This window comes from Crinia signifera, chromosome 4 (assembly GCF_055691185.1).
Source record: "Crinia signifera chromosome 4, ASM5569118v1, whole genome shotgun sequence".
Classification (NCBI taxonomy): Eukaryota; Metazoa; Chordata; class Amphibia; order Anura; family Myobatrachidae; genus Crinia; species Crinia signifera.
The window spans coordinates 331,896,132-331,917,446 of NC_139220.1; the positions used below are offsets into that span (position 1 = coordinate 331,896,132).

At 48.0% G+C, this 21,315-nt stretch overlaps 1 protein-coding gene across 2 annotated transcripts in view; it reads left to right on the forward strand.

The window, feature by feature from the left end:
- The window catches only part of LOC146075992 (uncharacterized), a 411,577-nt gene that overhangs the window by 367,504 nt on the left and 22,758 nt on the right, over window positions 1-21,315 (forward strand). The window contains exons 1-2 of one of the 2 annotated variants that reach the window (XM_083185747.1): window positions 16,327-16,414; window positions 18,554-18,618. The exons of the other annotated variant lie outside the window; for it this stretch is intronic. The gene's annotated coding sequence lies outside the window, so the exon portion shown is untranslated. Of the gene's footprint in view, window positions 1-16,326; window positions 16,415-18,553; window positions 18,619-21,315 lie in introns of those variants that run through there. 2 annotated transcript variants of the gene reach the window in all.

Here is a 21,315-nt window from a genome sequence, read left to right on the forward strand (position 1 = left end):
CCTGCCAGTCACCCAAAGCAGTCCAATTGGGAGGTGTTCCCTCCCTCTGGGATGCCTCTATGGGCTGCTGCATGGCAGCCCATAAAATCCAGGGTCTGCACATGCGCAGTACCTACGGCAGTACTGTCCATGTGCCGGTCCCTATATTGTACAGGCTCCGGGACTGCACATGCGCAGTACCTACGGCAGTACTGTCCATGTGCTGGTCCCTATATTGTACAGGCTCCGGGACTGCACATGCGCGGTACCTACGGCAGTACTGTCCATGTGCTGGTCCCTATATTGTACAGGCTCCGGGACTGCACATGCGCGGTACCTACGGCAGTACTGTCCATGTGCCGGTCCCTATATTGTACAGGCTCCGGGACTGCACATGCGCGGTACCTACGGCAGTACTGTCCATGTGCCGGTCCCTATATTGTACAGGCTCCGGGACTGCACATGCGCGGTACCTACGGCAGTACTGTCCATGTGCCGGTCCCTATATTGTAAAGGCTCCGGGACTGCACATGCGCGGTACCTACGGCAGTACTGTCCATGTGCCGGTCCCTATATTGTACAGGCTCCGGGACTGCACATGCGCGGTACCTACGGCAGTACTGTCCATGTGCCGGTCCCTATATTGTACAGGCTCCGGGACTGCACATGCGCGGTACCTACGGCAGTACTGTCCATGTGCCGGTCCCTATATTGTACAGGCTCCGGGACTGCACATGCGCGGTACCTACGGCAGTACTGTCCATGTGCCGGTCCCTATATTGTACAGGCTCCGGGACTGCACATGCGCGGTACCTACGGCAGTACTGTCCATGTGCCGGTCCCTATATTGTACAGGCTCCGGGACTGCACATGCGCGGTACCTACGGCAGTACTGTCCATGTGCCGGTCCCTATATTGTACAGGCTCCGGGACTGCACATGCGCGGTACCTACGGCAGTACTGTCCATGTGCCGGTCCCTATATTGTACAGGCTCCGGGACTGCACATGCGCGGTACCTACGGCAGTACTGTCCATGTGCCGGTCCCTATATTGTACAGGCTCCGGGACTGCACATGCGCGGTACCTACGGCAGTACTGTCCATGTGCCGGTCCCTATATTGTACAGGCTCCGGGACTGCACATGCGCGGTACCTACGGCAGTACTGTCCATGTGCCGGTCCCTATATTGTACAGGCTCCGGGACTGCACATGCGCAGTACCTACGGCAGTACTGTCCATGTGCCGGTCCCTATATTGTACAGGCTCCGGGACTGCACATGCGCAGTACCTACGGCAGTACTGTCCATGTGCCGGTCCCTATATTGTACAGGCTCCGGGACTGCACATGCGCAGTACCTACGGCAGTACTGTCCATGTGCCGGTCCCTATATTGTACAGGCTCCGGGACTGCACATGCGCGGTACCTACGGCAGTACTGTCCATGTGCCGGTCCCTATATTGTACAGGCTCCGGGACTGCACATGCGCGGTACCTACGGCAGTACTGTCCATGTGCCGGTCCCTATATTGTACAGGCTCCGGGACTGCACATGCGCAGTACCTACGGCAGTACTGTCCATGTGCCGGTCCCTATATTGTACAGGCTCCGGGACTGCACATGCGCAGTACCTACGGCAGTACTGTCCATGTGCCGGTCCCTATATTGTACAGGCTCCGGGACTGCACATGCGCAGTACCTACGGCAGTACTGTCCATGTGCCGGTCCCTATATTGTACAGACTCCGGGACTGCACATGCGCGGCACCTACGGCAGTACTGTCCATGTGCCGGTCCCTATATTGTACAGGCTCCGGGACTGCACATGCGCAGTACCTACGGCAGTACTGTCCATGTGCCGGTCCCTATATTGTACAGGCTCCGGGACTGCACATGCGCGGTACCTACGGCAGTACTGTCCATGTGCCGGTCCCTATATTGTACAGGCTCCGGGACTGCACATGCGCGGTACCTACGGCAGTACTGTCCATGTGCTGGTCCCTATATTGTACAGGCTCCGGGACTGTGATTTCACCTCTAGGGCTGTTGGCGTAGCAGTCCATAGAAGCTGGCTACATGCGCAGCACAGAGGTTGGTACTGGGCATGCGACAGTCCCGGTGCCTGTCATCATTGTACAAGCACTGGTAACAATGCAGCAGGGACCAGGAGGAGCAGTGGTGGCAGGGGGAGCCGGCATCACAGCCAGCGGCAACCCCCCTCCTACCATAAGGTAGGAACCACCACTGACACTCTCTATTCACAATATCTCCATACTGTGGGCCTTATTTTGGTTCACTCTTTCTGACAAAATCCTTCTTAGATGGACAAAACCATGTGCACTGCAGGGGGGCAGATGTAAAATGTGCAGAGATAATTAGATTTGGGTGAGTTATTTTGTTTCTGTGCAGGGTAAATACTGACTGCTTTATTTTTACACTGCAATATAGATCTCACTTTGAAGTAAAACCCCACCCAAATCTAATTCTCTCTGCACAAGTAACATCTGCCCCACCTGCAGTGCACAAGGTTTTGTCCATCTAAGAAGGATTTTGTCAGAAAGAGTGAACCAAAATAAGGCCCTGTATATGGAATTAGAGATGCCCTTTGGGAGGAGCATGACACACCCACTCATAAGGCGCCATGCAAAATTCTACTACCAACTGTAATCTCCCTGAAACTAGTTTTCAAAAGTAAGCAAGTATGGTTTTTTATATAAAAACTGTTGAAACTTAGCAGAGAATGCAAACTTTAGTGTTGAAAAACTGAGTCAAAGGTGGGAAATTTAGCAGAAAAGAGACACTTTAGGAATGAATAAGGTAAGGGATATTACATCCTCAACTAGAAATTAGAGGCTGATAGGATGAATCAAAGGTGGTAAATGCAGCAGATAAGATAAAGATAAGGATAAGGAGCCTGTAGGCTCCTAAGTTAGGAATTATGTAGAGATAAAGGTATGACAATTTTTCTTCCAGCATGCGATGCGATGAACCCATGTTTGTACTGTTAATTTTCATATGTAGTCTAAAAAGTACGTGCAGCACATACTTTTTAGGACATACAATATCGGGCTCCCGGGAACGCGCATCGCATCGCAAAAGCCCATAAACACCACCCAATTATTGTACATAAGATGCGTTTTTTACTTAAAAAGTACAAAACGCATTCGATAATTGATGCGTCTGTGGGCACCTTAAGGCTGCTGTGTGCGATGCATAAGGCAGTATGCAGAGGTGAAACAGCAATGTTGCTCTAGTGTGTGGTGGTTGTCAGGGCTGCAATGCAATATTCTCATAGCTCTTAATCTAAGATATCGAGGTGATATTTATCAGAGAAGTCAAACATTAGAGGTGAAAGTACTATATTCAAGAAGATGTTAGGGGGGAAATTTAGCAGAGTAGGCAAACATCAGTTATGTAAAAGAAGAGATGTGCTGGATTGAGTAGCAATTTTCCTGATGGAGAATTAAAGAAAGGCGTTCCAGCTAAATCTTTCATTCAGTTTTTCACTTTTGCTTTGTATTGCACCCCACTGTCTTGAAAAAGGAAGTAAAGCTTCCGAAACGTTGACCACTACCCTGTGTGTTGCGTTCATTATTTGCCAGTCCGGAGGAGTGACATCCATCTCTGCTATATATATATATATACAATTCGTCTGGACCGCACTCCTGCAGCCTTGCAAATAACTTGCCCGGTGCCCTCCAATAGATCCCCATCAGGACAGCGGGTAGATGTACATACAGGAAACAAGACAGGAGAATGCCAGTCGCAAAAAGATCAGTATATGTGAATGCGGACCCCCGTATGTTCCATAAAGTAACTGAAATCTCGACTGTAGGTGTGCTACCAATGAACATGGGGTAATGCACAAAAAGAGGAGAGAAAGAAATGTCCTTTTACTGGTGCACCTAATTCAATAAAATATAACACTCATTTTAATAAAATAAAAAACTGTGAAATATTAAAACCAAACATATATGTGAACACACAACAATACTAGTGTTTTAAAAATAAGGTGGCGGGGAATGAGCACATTTAATCATACCAATATATCAAGTAAAGGGTTAGTCCTGTGGTCGGTAAATAATCCTAGATATGAATTGGATCTGAGGACAAGGATTAGGATGTTAAGGTTTGGTATTTACACAAAACCTTGTTTATTGACAACCTTTGCGTTAGATCTCAAACTAGCCTCCGTTGTAACCAACATAAAGTAAGTTAATAATTATAACTCCCAATATGGGGATAGCATTTACACTACGTGTCTAAGTTTTATCAGTGCAGTGCTGTGATTTTATTGTATGGGTCTGGCAGTAGGAGAACCCAATAGGAGACTGTAACAGCGGCTGATAATCAGTCACTAGTGCCAAAGTATCGTTGCACTGTGCTGAGCCGTCTGAGGTCTATATAGGCTAACGTGCAAGCCTGAATGTACATCTGATCACCTGTTGCCTGTCAGTCACTCGTGTTACAATGCCAAGCACTGTACTGGGCAGTGTGATGTGTGAACACAGGGCGGGTGGAAAAGCCCAGTTCACACTAGCACTTGCCACTGCTGTACCGTTACCAGTGCCGAAGGCATACACAGTGCTACGCAGATAGTCAGGCACTCAGGAGCTGAACTCTGCACGGAGTGAAACCCGCTACCCTGATAAGGGCTGCAGGATCGTTCATACCGAGTATCACACAGACAATCAAAATACAATTTGCATGAAAAATAATAAAAGTATCAATGTGCTAATCTGTCCGCGCACCACTAGCCAGTACGCGCTTCGCAAATTAGCTTCCTCAGGGCCAACCTGACTTCAGATCTGGCGTGGATTATATATGTGTTCATCCAATCATCATGCGTGTGTGGAGAGCGTCATACGTAGATATCCAAGAGGTGTCGCCAGTGGAATGATTGGCAAGTAGTCTACAATGCATGCAGTTATTCAAGTGGAATACTTTTGAGTATTGATAAAATATGCGGTTGTAATCAACTGGGATACATTGTATCAAGAGATGTTGTATATGTAACTGGTCTGTCACTGATACATGCTGAATAGAAACCAATCTGTGTAGTGTTGTACAGTGTACAATGGAGGACCGGTACATGCTAATCTGTTAGTAAAATATTGTATAACTATAAATACAGTAATGTGCAATTGTAGCACCCCGTAAATTATAGATATTAGTAATGTTTGTATTGAAAATAAGGGGGAAGTAGAAGAGACGAACAGAAGGAAAGAGGAGGACTATATCGTTCATTCCTAACTGTATTGGACAAGAAAAAAAAGGGCTCGTGACAGAGAGTGAGGACTCTGCTAATGTGATAGTATGTGAGATAGTGAAATCTGGGAAACTGCAAGCAGTGATGAGAACTCATAAAATGTGCGTGATCCTGGTGAGACTACCTAATAATAACATACTATTAGTGTGCCAGAAGTGTAAAGATCACTATGATACCTATAAAATATACATAGAATTTTTAACCACTAATCTATATTTTTATGAGAATGGACAAATAAAAGTGATTCGAAAGGATGGATAAATATATTTGTAAAGGTGCCCATACACGCTGCGATTATCTCATGCGCTTTGTCCAAAACGCATCACATGTGCGATAATCGCACCGTGTTTAGGGGGGGATGCGATGTGATGCGATGCACATACCCGCAAGTGCGATATTGTATAGTACAAATAGTATGTGCAGGAAATACTTTTTGTACTACATCGTATCGCATTGCATTGTACAAAATACAGATCGCACCACAATCTGTAGGAACATCGCACAGCTCCATTGTATAGTACAAAACGCACAGCACACTCCTATCGCAGCGTGGACGGGCACCTTTAGGTATTTACTTTCTTAGTGCAATATTGGTAAATGTAATAACATGTTTGTTACAGGAATGAAAATAATAATAATAATAATAATAAATGAATAACAAGAAAATAAAGAGATACAAATGAATTTATAAATAAATATAAAATAACAATGAAGATGTGGTAAAGCCTGTCTGAATAAGTGCCTGCTGTAAAGGGAAGGGATTTCAGACCATGTGATATGGTGATGACAAATGAGAGGGAACAGGTACATGAGTGGTAATCATGGAACAGTTAGTTTATATTGATGTGATACCTTGATGTAATAAGATACCATATCGTTTATATAGTGATTCAATATACGGGCTTACTCCAATGTATATGCGTGTACAGATAACACGGAAGTTTGATGTGTGGGTAGTTTCATGCTATTAATATTTCTGCAAATCTCTGGCACCAGAAGTGTCTGGGAGGTGCTAGATCTGATACAGATGGGTTACAGCAGTGGTTCCCAAACTGTGTGCCTAGGCACCTTGGGGTGCCTCAGGACACTTGCAGGGGTGCCTTGGGTTGGTGGACCAGGTGGACCAGGATCAATTCATATTATTTATGGTCAATGTACCAGGCAAAATCAGTGCTGATGGCTGCCAATCATAATATATGTGGACAAACAGAAGCAAATCCTGTCCCTCACCAGATAACTGTGACATATAAACATAATGTACACAATTTAATTTTTTTTTTCTGAATTTTTCGATAAGAAGCATTTGGCCTAGGGGTGCCTTGAAAGTATTTTGATGCTCTAGGGCGCCGTGATTCAACAAAGTTTGGGAACCACTGGGTTACAGGAATGCAGTATAACTGTTTTCTTCATTTAATCCCTTCGGGGACATGGTGTCCATGTACATATATCTACATCATGGCGGCTCTCATGGACGAAATAACGGCAATAACACGCGGTATGTGGTCAACGTTTCAGTTCTCTTTTATCAAGAACAGAGCACTGAAACATTGAACACATACAGGGCCTTATTCTGGTTGGTGCGGCCGGGCCGTACGCGTACGTCCCGGGGTTTTTTTATGATCTGCGCATGCGTACATTCGCTAATGCGCAGGCGCGAACACTCCACAACGCTTACGGACGGGTCTCTACGTGCGAAAAAACCTGTACGCGAGTGTACGGGCATTGGGGGCGGCATAGGGCCGTGATGAGGGAAGCGGCCGAAATAATGAGGGAAAATGGGCGTAAATATGGGCGTACACGGGGGTGTGCACCAAAAATGAGCGGTGCTACTACCGCACGATCGACTAAAGCACCGTTCATTTCGGACACAAAACAGGCGGCCGCCAACCGCCAGCTCAGACCACCCCTACAGATACCGCATGCCAGCGTGCGCCTGGGTTTGCTAATTAACGCTGATTACTACTCAAACACATACACCTGAATGTCATAAGCAATGCTGCAGTCTATTAAGTCCAAACCATGATTTCACTACCTGCAAGCCACACACAGCACTCAAACACATTGGAAGCTTATCTTTCTATACTTCTCGACATTTAAAGGTTTGTTTAATTTAAGGTAAGAATCTTTTTAAGACCTGCTTATATATGCTAAGGTAGGTATTTGTTAAACAGGTCGACACATTCACTACGTGCTTTCATAGACTTTACACAGTAGCACACTCAATCTACACAAGTCGACATGTGTCAACGTGTTCACTCTAATACAAACATAGGTTTTGTATTTATGATACAATAACATAAACCACATCTAACACCTACAAATGATGTTTCAGCAATGTTTTAAGCCCATGCCTACTATTTTGCACACAATCTTTGTATAGTACCCAAAATACAGAACTGTACCACTATCTGATCTGCTATGAATTGGATTTTACTACACTCTGGATGTAAGATGCCACCAATCACATTATTGCACTCTCATCTCTCTAACAAAGGATTCCTACATCTGCTTATGACACTGTCAAATCATATATATTTAAAAAGTTATGCATGTTTGTTCACAAGCAATTTTATCATGTTTGGCCGATTCACACATCTTTTTTTTGGGAGGACACATATGCATTCCTACACAAATGTACCTTTTCACCCTTGTTTGTCTGCCTCACCCACTCCATGAGGAAAGCATTGTTCTGGACCTGCTTTTACCTACTACTGTAGGAGCTACCTCACCTGCACACAAACTGCTTTCTCACCTATTAAGTTGCTCTGCACATGTGCTGACACCAGGGGCTGGCTGGCAACTTTCAGCCTGGGGGGCAGACATTTTGAAGTGGCCCAGCTTTTCACAGGAAACGCAATGCAAAAATTGGGGAGACAATTTTGCGGGCATGGCTTTGTGTTATGTGGGCGTGATTTAAACAGCAATTAGGTGCTAGTTTACATATTTTTTGATAATCAGTTGGGTGCAGGTTTTTTCTAACCCTAACCCTTCTCCCTGTACTCACTAAGCCTAATCCTGCTTCTCTCACACACTACTGACAGCTCTGCACATTGGGCCTTATTCTAGATCACTCTTTCTGACAAAATCCTTCTTAGATGGACAAAACCATGTGCACTGTAGGGGGGGGGGGGGGGGGGCAGATGTAACTTGTGCAGAGAGAATTAGATTTGGGTGGGGTTTTCCTTCAAAGTGTAAAAATAAAGCAGTCAGTATTTACCCTGCACAGAAACAAAATAACTCACCCAAATCTAATTCTCTCTGCACATGTTACATCTGCCCCCCTGCAGTGCACATGGTTTTGTCCATCTAAGAAGGATTTTGTCAGAAGAGTGAACTAGAATAAGGCCCATGGTCCCCGCACACAATACACTACCCTTAACTCTGCACCTGCTCTCTATACACATTACACTATTGAAAGCCTTGCACCTGCTCCATGTACACACTACTGCTAGCCCTACATATGTTCCCCACACACACTACCCTGCTTCTTCCACACACTACACCACCGCTAGCCCTGCGCATGGTCCCTGCACACACTGCCCCACCCCTGCACCTATGACCGCTAGCCTTGCACCTGCTCCATGCACACACTACACTACCGCTAGCCCTGCACATGGTCCCCACACACTACCGCTAGCCCTGCACATGGTCCCCACACACTACCGCTAGCCCTGCACATGGTCCCCACACACTACCGCTAGCCTTGCATGTGCTCCCTGCACACACTACATTACTGCTAGCCCTGGATCCAATACACTACCCCAGTGGTTCTCAAACTGTGTGCCGTGGCTCCCCGGGGTGCCTCGGGACACTTGCAGGGGTGCCTCGGGTTGGTGAACCAGGTCAATTCAAATTATTTATGATCAATTATTTATGGACAGAACCAGTGCTGGTGGCTGCCAATCATAAAATAAGAATACATTCAGAAGTAAATCCTGCCCTTTAACACATAACTGAACCTAAGAAGCACATATAAAAACAATATACTTAATTTATATTTTTTGGGGGGGGCCTAGGGGTGCCGTGGAAAAATTCTGAAACTCTAGGGTGCCGTGATTTGAAAAAGATTGGGAACCCCTGCACTACCCCTAACTCTGCACTTGCTCTCTACACACACGAAAACTACCGCAAACCTTGCACCTGCTCCTTGCACACACTACATTACCACTAGCCCTACATACAGTATGCTCCCCACACACACTTCCCCTAACCCTGCTTCCCTACACACTACTGCTAGACCTACACATGGTCCCCACAATCACTACCCCACCCTTATCCCTGCACACACTACAATACCGCTAGCCTTGCACCTGCTCCCTGCACACGCTACACTACTGCTAGGCCTGCACACAATATCCCTAACCCTGCTTCCCCCCACACACTACACTACCACTATCCCTGCTCATGGTCCATTTACACACTACACTACCCCTAGCCCTGCACATGGTCAATGCGCACACTACCCCTAGCCCTGCACACATTACACTACCCCTAGCCCTGCACACACTACACTACCCCTGCACATGGTCCGTGCGCACACTACACTACACCTAGCCCTGCGCACACTACACTACACCTAGCCCTGCACACACTACACTACACCTAGCCCTGCACACACTACACTACACCTAGCCCTGCACACACTACACCTAGCCCTGCACACACTACACTACCCCTAGCCCTGCACATGGTCCGTGCGCACAATACACTACACCTAGCCCTGCACACACTACACTACCCCTGCACACACTACCCCTAGACCTTGCACACACTACACTACCCCTAGCCCTGCACACACTACACTACCCCTAGCCCTGCACATGGTCCGTGTGCACACTACACTACCCCTAGCAAAAGGATCATGCACACATTACACTACACCTAACTCTACACACAATCAAACCATACATTACTGCTAGCCTAGCACATGCTACCTGCACAAACTACACTGCAGCTAGGGCTGCACCTACTCCCCGCACACAAGCTAGCATTTACCTTAAAAAAAATCCTGTGACCAATTTTCACTTAATTGGATACCACAGATATTGGAAGGGTAGTGCACATACCCTTGGTAAAATGGGATGTCTGCATATTTAATGCGGGCAACACCTTTCAGCCAATTGAATAATCCCCTTAGTCCACACAAATTCTAAACAACAAAGAATGCACAATAAAATGTGTGTGTGTGTATACACATACATACATACATACATACATACATACATACATACATACATACACACACACACAAACACATATCTCCCCAACTGTGTATGTTAGCCCAGCCCCACCTTACACTTACATCTAGCTGCCACTCCTCACCACAGCCCTGAGCCCTCTCCTCCAGTCCATGGGCTCCAGAACAGAAAGTTACTTTCAGGCTGCTCCTGTTTGCATGATGACACAGTTACCGGTAAGCTCCGCCCCCTGGCCTCGAGGTTAAAGGGAAATAAATCCTCTCTCTCCCCATTGGTGAATGGTGGCCATCTTTTTGTAGCCTGCTATGGGGGCATCCATTTTCTGTTAGCACCTGCTTCTGTGTCTCCGTGTGAGCAGTGACATACAGTAGGTAGCAAAAGCATCTTCTGCCTGCGTCCTGCAGTCAGGCAGCCCTCGGACACTTAGATGAACTGGCCTGGGGGGCAGATGGCACCCTGCCCCCGGCCCAGCCCACCTCTGGCTGACACAAACTAATTAGCAGGGAAAAGTTGGATAGGAACATGGGAATGGCCATGGAGAGGGTTACACATGGGAAACTTCTACCACACTTCAACAAATGTTCAAAAATACCCTGGTCAGTAAGTACACATAAATCTAGTATTTGTTTCACACAAGAAATTACACATACAACAATTTTGTTTTAATTGGTAAAATAAATTTATTTGCTGTTCAGCATCACAGCTTATTTGACACTTTCATGTCATAAATCAAATAAACAAATAAAATAGACACAAAAATAAAAAACAGCCAGAACAAGAGGTTGCATATCTCCAAACATGTGTTACCCTGCAAATGCAATGGTGAAAGAAATGGGGACACCAGAATACGTACTGCAACAACCAGGGTGAATACTAAGCAAGATACACACCACCAAAAATTTATCCTGCATTTGTAGAGGTCAAAATAAGAACTTTAATGCCCATGGCACGAAAATGGATCGATGGCCAACTCAGGAAGTGGATGTCCAGTGCAATTTAAACATTTGGGGTCCAACCACAGAGGAAGTGAACCAGGTCTCATTATTTGGGCCCTTTTTTCCCCCTTTTAGATGGGGCCTTGGGGACAGGGGCCTTTGGCTCAGATGGCTTGCGGTGTCTTCCCCTAGTGGACACAGGAGGGTCAGCAGAGGTGGAAGGTTGGGGAGCAGCTTGGGGTGGGCCAGCAGATGGGGGATTGTCCCTTAGGGACCTGGCGGTGGTCAGCAGCTCCGCAAGAATGTCATTCTGGCGGCTGAGGTGTTGCCCAATGCTTTGCATGCCAGCCGCCAGAGTGTCATTCATGCGGTTGAAGGCCTCACACTGCTGCCTGTTTGTGGCCTTCCAATCCTCCAAAAATTCCCCAATCTGCTGCTGACGGAGCGCAGCATCCACCCCTTGCTGCTCGATCCTCTCCAGCATCACCATCACGCTCTCATCCCATGTCTCCTGTGGCTGGGGCTGGGGGTGTCTTCTTGGTGGAGGCTGGACCACTTGCTCCACCTGTGGCTCTGCAGAGGAAGATGCTGCCGGTTCATCCTGGGTTTCTGCTTCTGCTAGGATAATAATTGAAAACAATGTCACCATCACATACGCACTAAAAAATATCTTTCAAAATACAATGCATTACTGTGACTTACCATCAAAAGCAGCATCAAAGACCTCCGCCGGGAGCTCACTGTCCATATTGGAGATCCCCCTGACCTCGGCCACATCAATGACGTCCAAGGCGTCCTGCTCCAGGGGGGTATACTCCAAATTATCGGGCATAGGACCTCTCCCGGTGGACATGCTGTGGTTGTACCGGTCAGTCATCTTCCTCTTCAGTGTCGTTTTGAAGTCTGTCCACCTACAAGTTTAAAAATACAAATATCACCATGAGATATGTGCACCACTGTGCTAGTGAACATCATGACTACGTTACATTTCCTAGTGTGGGTGATCTTATGTTTTTTAGCCATATGTGTCCCACACACACATTAATGTCTCCATTAGGAGGCATTTCAGTGTCTCATCTCATTCATTAGGCCACTAAATGCACATACATAGATCACTATGCAGAAATGACATCATCCATGGCCAAATTATGCACCTCCACCTGTTGTGAAACTACACATTCCACCATAGCTTGACAGTGTGGTTATTATGGAGTCATTTAACTATGGGATGGCATACTGGGATGTGTAGTTTCTCACCAGCTACATGTGCACAGTTTGCTCATTCTTGTTTCAGTTGCATCATATGGAACATGTTACAACAACTCTTTCCAAAACACACTTTCTCTTGTCCCATCACATACTTCACATACTTCACATGAGCAGAACTGTGCCCATAACCTCACATCACACCAATGGTGCATGTTTCATATATCAATGTGGGTTATTAGACATGGTTGTGTTCACATGTGACATTGAAGTGTAGCACTATCTACAAACACACCTTTCTATTATTCTCTAAACATACATGTAACATATGTACACACATATGACATTATCAGGGGGACAAACACACTTGCCTTTTCTTCACCGCTAGCCAATCTCTGACCACTGGTGACACCTGGTTCACTTCCTCTGTGATCTTGTCCCAAAGGTTTCTCCTTGCACTGGCACCCGGCTTCCTGGTTGCCAATTCGATCCATTTGCGTGCTCTGGGCACTAAAATTCTTAATTCTGCCTCTACAAATGCAGGGTTTCTCTTTTTGGTGGTGGTATCCTGCTCAGTCCTTACCCTAGATGTTGCAGCTCGATTTCTGGTGGCCCCAGTTCTCTCACCATGCACCTGCTGGGTCACACCTGTTTGGAGAGATGCAACCTCTTGTTCTGGCTGGTTGCTTGGCCCTTGTGGAGCTGGTGGAGGTTGAACAGGGACTGTTATTGAGGGGCCCGCTTGGTCTTGCAGGCTACTTCTCTCTTGAGCCCTCCTTCTCCGCTCCTGTTCCCTCTTCTGTAAAGCTTCAAGCAGGGATTCTGCTGTAGCTCTCTGTAGAGCGTCCTCAGCTGCGGAATCGTCTGAGTTAGACATGTTTGCAGCAATTCTGGCCTGCATCTGACTGAATATTTATATGTTAATCTCCCGCCATGAACAAGGGGGCGTATATTTTTCCCCGCAATGTAGTTGCTAATTTACGCCGATATTTCCCGCCGATAATTGCCGCTTAAATTACGCAGGTCTCAACGCACCTGATCAATCACCTGTATATGCACATACACAGGTTGTGGAGCATTGTGTGCTACATCGTGAAATGTGTGCACCTGTCATTCCAATGATGAGTGTTGTCAGCTGGTATCTGTTGGAGTTTGTGTATGCTTTGTGAGTCACATTTCAAAACATCACGTTATAATGCTTTCCTTACATATGTAATGAGTATGAAATTGTCATACACCAACATGTTGCATTGTGCCCCTTTTAGCAGCGTATTTATTAGTAGACGGTTGTGTGTATTCTTTTACGCACACTGTATATACAGTACGTCTCTCCATGGAAATGGGTGTATTGTGCCCCTTTTAGCAGCGTATTTATTAGTAGACGGTTGCGTGTATTATTTTACGCACACTGTATATACAGTTCCTCTCTATACATTGAATGCATGCTGTTGGTTATGGTGTGTGTATATCGGAACGGTCCGCGTAAGTTTCTATTCGCATCCAGTTTGTTCATATAAGAAGGATTAATAAAGTTAATACTAAACAAACAATTTTTTACACCAATCAGCAAGCACCAAAAGTGATATATGTACCTGCAATTAATAACTGCGCCATTGCCACTATGACTTCAACCAGGGCTAGGGCGTTTTCTACCCAGGAGCTGTTGGCCTTGGTTGAGGTCATGGACCGGCGCCTGGGGCCCAGGGGCCCATATGTGTCCAATATGGACAAGCGGCGGGCGTATAATGCTGCCCGCCGGCTAATCTTCGCCCGGACCGGCGTCTGCAGAAGCCTGGCCCAAGTTGAGCGGCGCTGGTCTGACCTGTGCCGGCGGCAGCCAGTGTTGCTTTCTACACTTCGCCGCCATATTGCCCGATGTAAGTTTTTATTTACTAGTATGTCTGCGTTTTTTTGCAATGTTTTCTGTACTTTTTATAAATATGTTCCTGAGTATGTGGGTGTATATGGGGTGTATAGGGGGTGTATATGGGGTGTATATGGGGTGTATAGGGGGTGTATATGGGGTGTATATGGGTGTATAGGGGGTGTATAGGGGGTGTATATGGGTGTATAGGGGGTGTATATGGGGTGTATAGGGGGTTTATATGGGGTGTATATGGGGTGTATAGGGGGTGTATATGGGGTGTATAGGGGGTGTATATGGGGTGTATATGGGTGTATAGGGGGTGTATATGGGGTGTATAGGGGGTGTATATGGGGTGTATATGGGTGTATAGGGGGTGTATATGGGGTGTATATGGGGTGTATATGGGGTGTATAGGGGGGGTTTAAGTAGTTGCTCAGTTTTTGGGTGTAGCATATCAATTAGTTTGCATGATAAATGTCTGAAATATAACAGCAATGATAATTTGGAAGGTTATGAGCATGACTAATGTGAATTTTTCTTTCCCCCTTTTTTATGAACCCCAATCTTCGATTTCTATACCATCAACATGAACATTTCAGCACGGGCAAGGGCACGCATAGAAGCCCGGGAGCAGGCAGCCCGGGAGCAGGCAGCCCGGGAGCAGGCAGACGAGGAGGAGGAAGAGGAGGAGGAAGAGGAGGAGGAAGAGGAGGAGACAATGGGTCAAGCTGGGGCCCACCAAATTTCCCCATCCCCTACCCCCTCCCCAACCCCCACCCCCACCCACACCCCTACCCCCACCCACACCCCTACCCCCACCCCCTCCGCAACCCCCACCCCCACCGCCTCCCCAACCCCCACCCACACCCCTACCCCCACCCACACCCCTACCCCCACCCCCAAATGCCACATTAGAACATAACAAATATACATGTAATGAGGGTTCAAATGTTGTTTTATTAGGGTCTTTATTAAGGTAGACAATTGAGTTAATAGAAAACAATAATTGAATAACAATTAGAATAATTAATTAATTGTCTGATTCGTAGTTGAAAGGCAAGATTTGCAGGTCCATATATGTGAAGGGTATGCCAGCGTGCACGGACGTACGCTCACTCTCACGAGCGGTGACATAAGCTGAGTTTTCCATTGAAAACAATAGGGACCCGTCCGTGCAAGCTGGCGTACGCTCAGATCTCCGCAAGAAGTCGGTGGGAAGACGGACGAGAGACGTCCGTAAACGGTGGCGGACGCTCTGTTGTACGCCAGTTGTCGGAGTGTAAGGGCTGGGCCGTCCGTGTACGTTGGCGTACGCTCAATTGTACGCCACTCCCCTTTGACGTTGTTTCTGGCCGTACGTATGCGGCTGACTTGTGGGTGGACTTAACCCCAACGGCCGCGTACGGAGAGCGTACGTTATTTTGGAACGTACGCACGTTTGGCCGCTACGATCAGAATAACCTCCACAGTGTGTTATTGCTGTTATTTCGTCCGGGAGTGCCGCCGTGAAGTGGATGTGTGTATTTAGGTATATATATATATATATATATATATATATATAGCAAATGTACGTTGGGCTTGTTTGGGGGCTTTTTAGGATTGGGTTGGGTTTGCTTTGGGCTTGTTTTTCAGTCATCAGTTGCTTGTTTTTCATTTCAGAGTTGGCAACACTGGTGGGGACTGACACACACAGGAAGTACAATGGTAGCAGGGACCTTTGCATGGTTGCCAATTCCGCTTATTTTTCCTGCTAGTTGTGGGTAGCTTGTTTTTGGGCTTGTTGCCTTGTTCTCAGGGCCAGCCATGGATTGGACGCTGCAGAAAAAAATCTGGCTTGTGATTTGCTGTGCAGGGATCAGGTGGGTGGGTCTGCAAGCAGCAGGGTAGTGCTGACTGCTCCCTGTAGCTGCTGTATGGTGTGCTGCCTGTTATCTGGAGGGATCAGGGTGACGGATAGAAGCAGGTATGTGTATGTGTGCTGCAGCAGCCTGTACATCAGCAGCCACTCAGCCTCCACATTCCCTGGGCTTCCTTATAGTTACTTAGCTAACACGGAAGCCGGGGCTGCTCTGGCCGTGCTCTGTGTGCTGCTGTACATTCCTCAGCAGCAGGGAGGGGGAGGACGGGGGACTGAGGAGAGAAGGAGCTGATGAGGAAGTAGGAGATGTAAGTAGGAGACAGAAGCAGCACTGACTCCTCCTGTACTTACATCAGGGTTGCCTACCCTCCCGGAATGGCCGGGAGGGTCCCGAAAATCGGGGCACCCTCCCGGCCCCCCGGAAAGGTGGCCAACCCTCCCGGATTCAGGGGGACCCCTGCTTCCTCCCCCCCTGATTGCGGCTCCCCCCCCCCTGACCACGGCGTTTAAATTACCTTATGGCTGCAGATCTCTGGGGAGGAGCGGGGCTAAAGCGTCATAATCGCGTCATTTAGCCCCGCCCCCTCCCCGGAGATAGGCAAATTGAGTAACTTTCCTTCATGGGGGCGGGGATTAATTATGTCATGTTTAAGCCCCGCCCCCAAGCTCCTGCTGAAAGTCTCATCTCGGGCTTCTCCAGGAGAGGAGCTTTTAAAAGTCGGCAACCCTGACTTACACATTGGTGCCAGCAGCTGGGAGACCCGGATTACTGTGGTCCTGAGGGGTCTGTAATACCCAGCAAGGTATGTGATTAGTCTGACCATGCCGAGTATTGTGTTAAATATGTCTGTTCTACTAACAGCGGGCAGTGCTGGGGAAAACAGCACTAACCACACTGACCGCTCTCTATATGGGAACCTGTGTGTGTGTGTCTGTGTATATATATATATATATATATATATACATATAGCATTGTACTAACCACACTGACTGCCCTCTATAAGGGAACCAGTATGTACAGATGGGTCTGTTCCCATCTTGGCAGGGGATGGCGCTGGCATCGCCAGCCGCCATCCCCCGCCAGCGCCATGGCGATCGTGAGAAGGGGACGCGCGCGCACGAGAGGCGCGCGCGCCCCCTTCCGACGGCGCTTCCATACGTTTCCCCGGGTCCCCGACGGCTTGCCGGCGGTAACCCGGGGTCCCCGCCGCCTGCCCGCATCCCCCCTAACCCCCCCCTAACCCCGTCCGTCTCCCTGAGGTGGAGACGGACAGGGTTTCCGCCACGCTAGCGACGGAGACTGAGACGCGCGTGCGTGTGAGACGCACGCGCGTCTCAGTCTCCTCGCTGGCGAGGCTGCTGGCGGGTCGCCAGCGCGTACGTTCTGGCGACCCGCCAGCAAGGATGTGCATAGGCACATACTGTATATGTAAGATATTCAGGATTAGCGCAAATCTAGGAATTTTGTGTGATATTTATATATATATATATATATATATATATATATATATATATATATATATATATATATATATATATGGGGACAGAGTACCCCAGCCGTGCTTCTACAAAGGTATGGCAGCAACTCTGAGGAGCCCTCTGTTAGACAGGACCCAGGATAGAGATAGAAAGAAATAGATTCTCAGAATGCGCCCTTCCTGAAGTACAGGTGACAGGATAATTATTTTTGTCCAATAACAAACAGAGTTACAATAACAATATATAAAAAAAAAATTTTGACAATAAAAAATTCTTTATTAAAAGATGTCTTCTCAGTGATGGTATAAACCCAACGCGTTTCGTCAACAAATTGACTTCATCAGGGGCATTTTGACAGCAGAACAATACACATGAATTTCACACCGAATTAGGTTCCTTTAGTAAGGTTCATATATAGCAGTCTGTAAGCACCAGTCACTATTTTCTTGTTATTGCACTTTAACCTTGACAAAGGGGTTAATGATACCCCGAAACGTTGGTTTGCTTTAATACACGCTGTTGAAAATCCTTGGAGTGCCGCTGTCTGTTCCTTCCTACGAGACTACCTGTTTGTTCCAGAAGGCACCCAGGTACTGAATCCCAGCTGAGGGAGTGCCAGGCCGTCTACCTCTCTCTCTCACCATATTATCATTGCTATAAACTGTATTCTTGCGCCATAATAATCATGTGGAAACCACTTCTAGTCTCAGTCCCTAGCAGTACTGCAGTCTCCAATAGTTCAGCGCTTTTATTTATATGTTGCAGGTTCCTTTATAGACACAACTCCTCTGAATGCTGCCAGATATCAACTTTGCAGAAAGTCTTTTAAGGTGAGCTCACTTTAAACTTGTAACCTTGAATTTATATTTGTGTAATCCTCTGCGGAGATAGGTGTATAACGTGTAGTTCCCTATTACGTTATCAGAGTTATAACTTTGGATAGTGACCCTCTTGTATCGAGTCTGTCCCTCTGTATCGCTATCTTAGCTGTATATAATAAAGGTGACAGAGGCTGCTGAAACAAGCGTTGCCTGTATGTCTTTTGATACAAGGAGCTGTCTCTCCCTAGGCAATAACGTATCCTACCAATTAGCTGGTACTATAACAGGAACAGTCGCTTGTGCTTAGAATATGTTTGCGAAGTACAATAGAATTCTGTGTCTGTAAAGCTGTACTGACTGGAATGTTAGTTCCTAGATTATAACCAATAATCTGACACTTTTTATATTGCTAAAATATACAGGTCAATAGATATCTTCGCCCTCTCCTCCTCTCTTTCCTTATCTACATACTGGTGCTGGGGTAATACTGTCCAACAGGAATTCACTGACAGTGATCTTCACAGATCGTGTATTTACTAAGTAGTGTATCTTGTTCAAATGAGGCCATAACTTTACTTCACTGAAGAATGTAACTGGAGCGCAATATCTGTAATCTATACTCCGCCTCCTCCACATGCAAACGTGTCCTGCAGTGAGAGAATCACCAGGATAATACTTTGCTATATAAGTAGGAACAGAGGATGGTATTATTGCTGCTGATTTGTCCTTTACTCCCACAAGCTCACTGAATTTCCACTCTGCCTTGGCTGGTTCAGGGTATGGGTAAAACCGGCCCAGGACAAGACCCCCGGACTGCCGGGGGGGGGGGGGATGGTCCTGTCCGGGGGGGGGGGGGGCTGTCTGTGACACCTGTCACCAGGGAGTGGAGGAGGGGAAGAATAAAGCCTCCCTGTATGGTCCGGGCATGTAGCAAAAAACAGAACGTTCCGGACCACACGGGAAGGCTGTAGTCTCCCCTTCCCCATGTCCCTGGTGATAGCTATCACAGGGACCACCCGGACAAGACACCCCCGGACCGGACGATACAAGCTCCGGACTGCAGATTTTGATGTCAGGTCCGGCAGTCTGGAGTCTAGTCCGGGTCCGGTTTTTACATAGTACCGCTGGCTCAGTCTCGGTGTATAGAATTACAGAGGTCTCTGCCCTCCTCTGCTTTAGTGAGCGCTGCACTATCTTTGCATTAGATAACAAGCTATGGAAACACTTTGTCTATGTGTAAAGTTAATTAGTCTCCTCTGCCCTGCTACACAAGGACGGGGCACACTGACTGTAAATATGTTCCTGCCGGGCTCTCTGTTAACCCCTTGAGTGGTGGGTTTTGCTGGGGCAGGGCAAACCTACTAGGGAAGGTTTGTCGTCCTTCCCCAGAAAAACCCACCACAGAATCTAGGAAGCCGCCGCTCCCCCCCACCCCCCTCACCTCCACTCCGGTGTTAGTACGCCAGAGCTCTCCTGTTGCCGCCGCTTCCCCCTGCCGCCTGACAGTCATCACACAGGCGACAGGCTCGGGATGTTTCATGGTGGCTCGGGAGGACTCGGGTGCCTGAACTCTCCCTAGTCCCCCCGAGCCGCGCCGACCATCCCCGAGCCTGCCACCTACGTCACAGTGAATGGTGGCTGGCGGCAGGAGCGCGCCGGGTACGTTCGCCTGATCATCAGCATAAAGGTGCTAATGGAAGCCAAAGGAGCTGATGAGGGTGCCCAGAGAGGTGGTGTAGAGGGAGAAGAGGAGAGGGCCAAGGACTGACCCTTGGGGAACACGACTGGCTGTGGGGTAGTAGGAGAGGCGGAGCTCGGAGTGGAGACGGAAAAGGAGAGATCAGAGAGGTATGAGGTGAACCAGGAGAAGACCGTGTGATGCCAAAGGAGCGGAGCGTGTTGAGCAGGAGAGGGTGGTCAACAGTGTCAAATGCAACCGACAGATCAAGCTGGATGAGGACTGAGAAGAGGCCTTTGGATTTAGCCGATAGTAGTACAGATGGAACATGCTCTTTGCAGGGGCTGGCGATTCTATCACCAGCCCCCTCCAGCGGCCGGCTCTCGCCAGGGGAGTGTGCGCACAAGACGCTCTCAGACTCCCCATGGCTATGGAGCTGGCTCCGCCACCTTCCCCCGGTGCCTCTTGCCGCCCCGCCGTCCCCTATCCGAGGAGACGGGCAGGATGCCGCCACGGCACCGTCCTGAAACTGGGAAGCGCGTGCATGTGAGACGCACTCGTGTCCCAGTCAGATGGAGCACCGGCGAGCGCCAGCGCAGGCATGCTGGCGATCCTCGGCCAAGGATCAGAGGATCCATCTGTATATACATAGCAGGCACAGGCCAGCAATGTATATATTACTGGCAACCATGGGTTAAATTGAGCCAGAACGGGGCATAACTGCGTTCCGTCGGTTCATTTTGGAGGTGAAACGTCCGCTCACCTTGCCCTGCTGTCTGTCCATGCCTGCATCGTTAAAGAGACAGCCTGCAGAGCGGTGGTAAACCTGGCTGTCTCAGAGCAGGTCCAACCATCCGCTGTTCGGCTATTTCAAATGACACGCCTGCTTGCAACTCGCGAGCCACCGTTGCCTGATTGGCTGCGAGTCGCGGACAGATGGACCTGCTCTGAGCCAGTCGGATTTCCCCACCGCTCTGCCCGGCGGTCTCCTTTACTGATGCAGGCAGGGACAGACAGCAGGGCAAGGT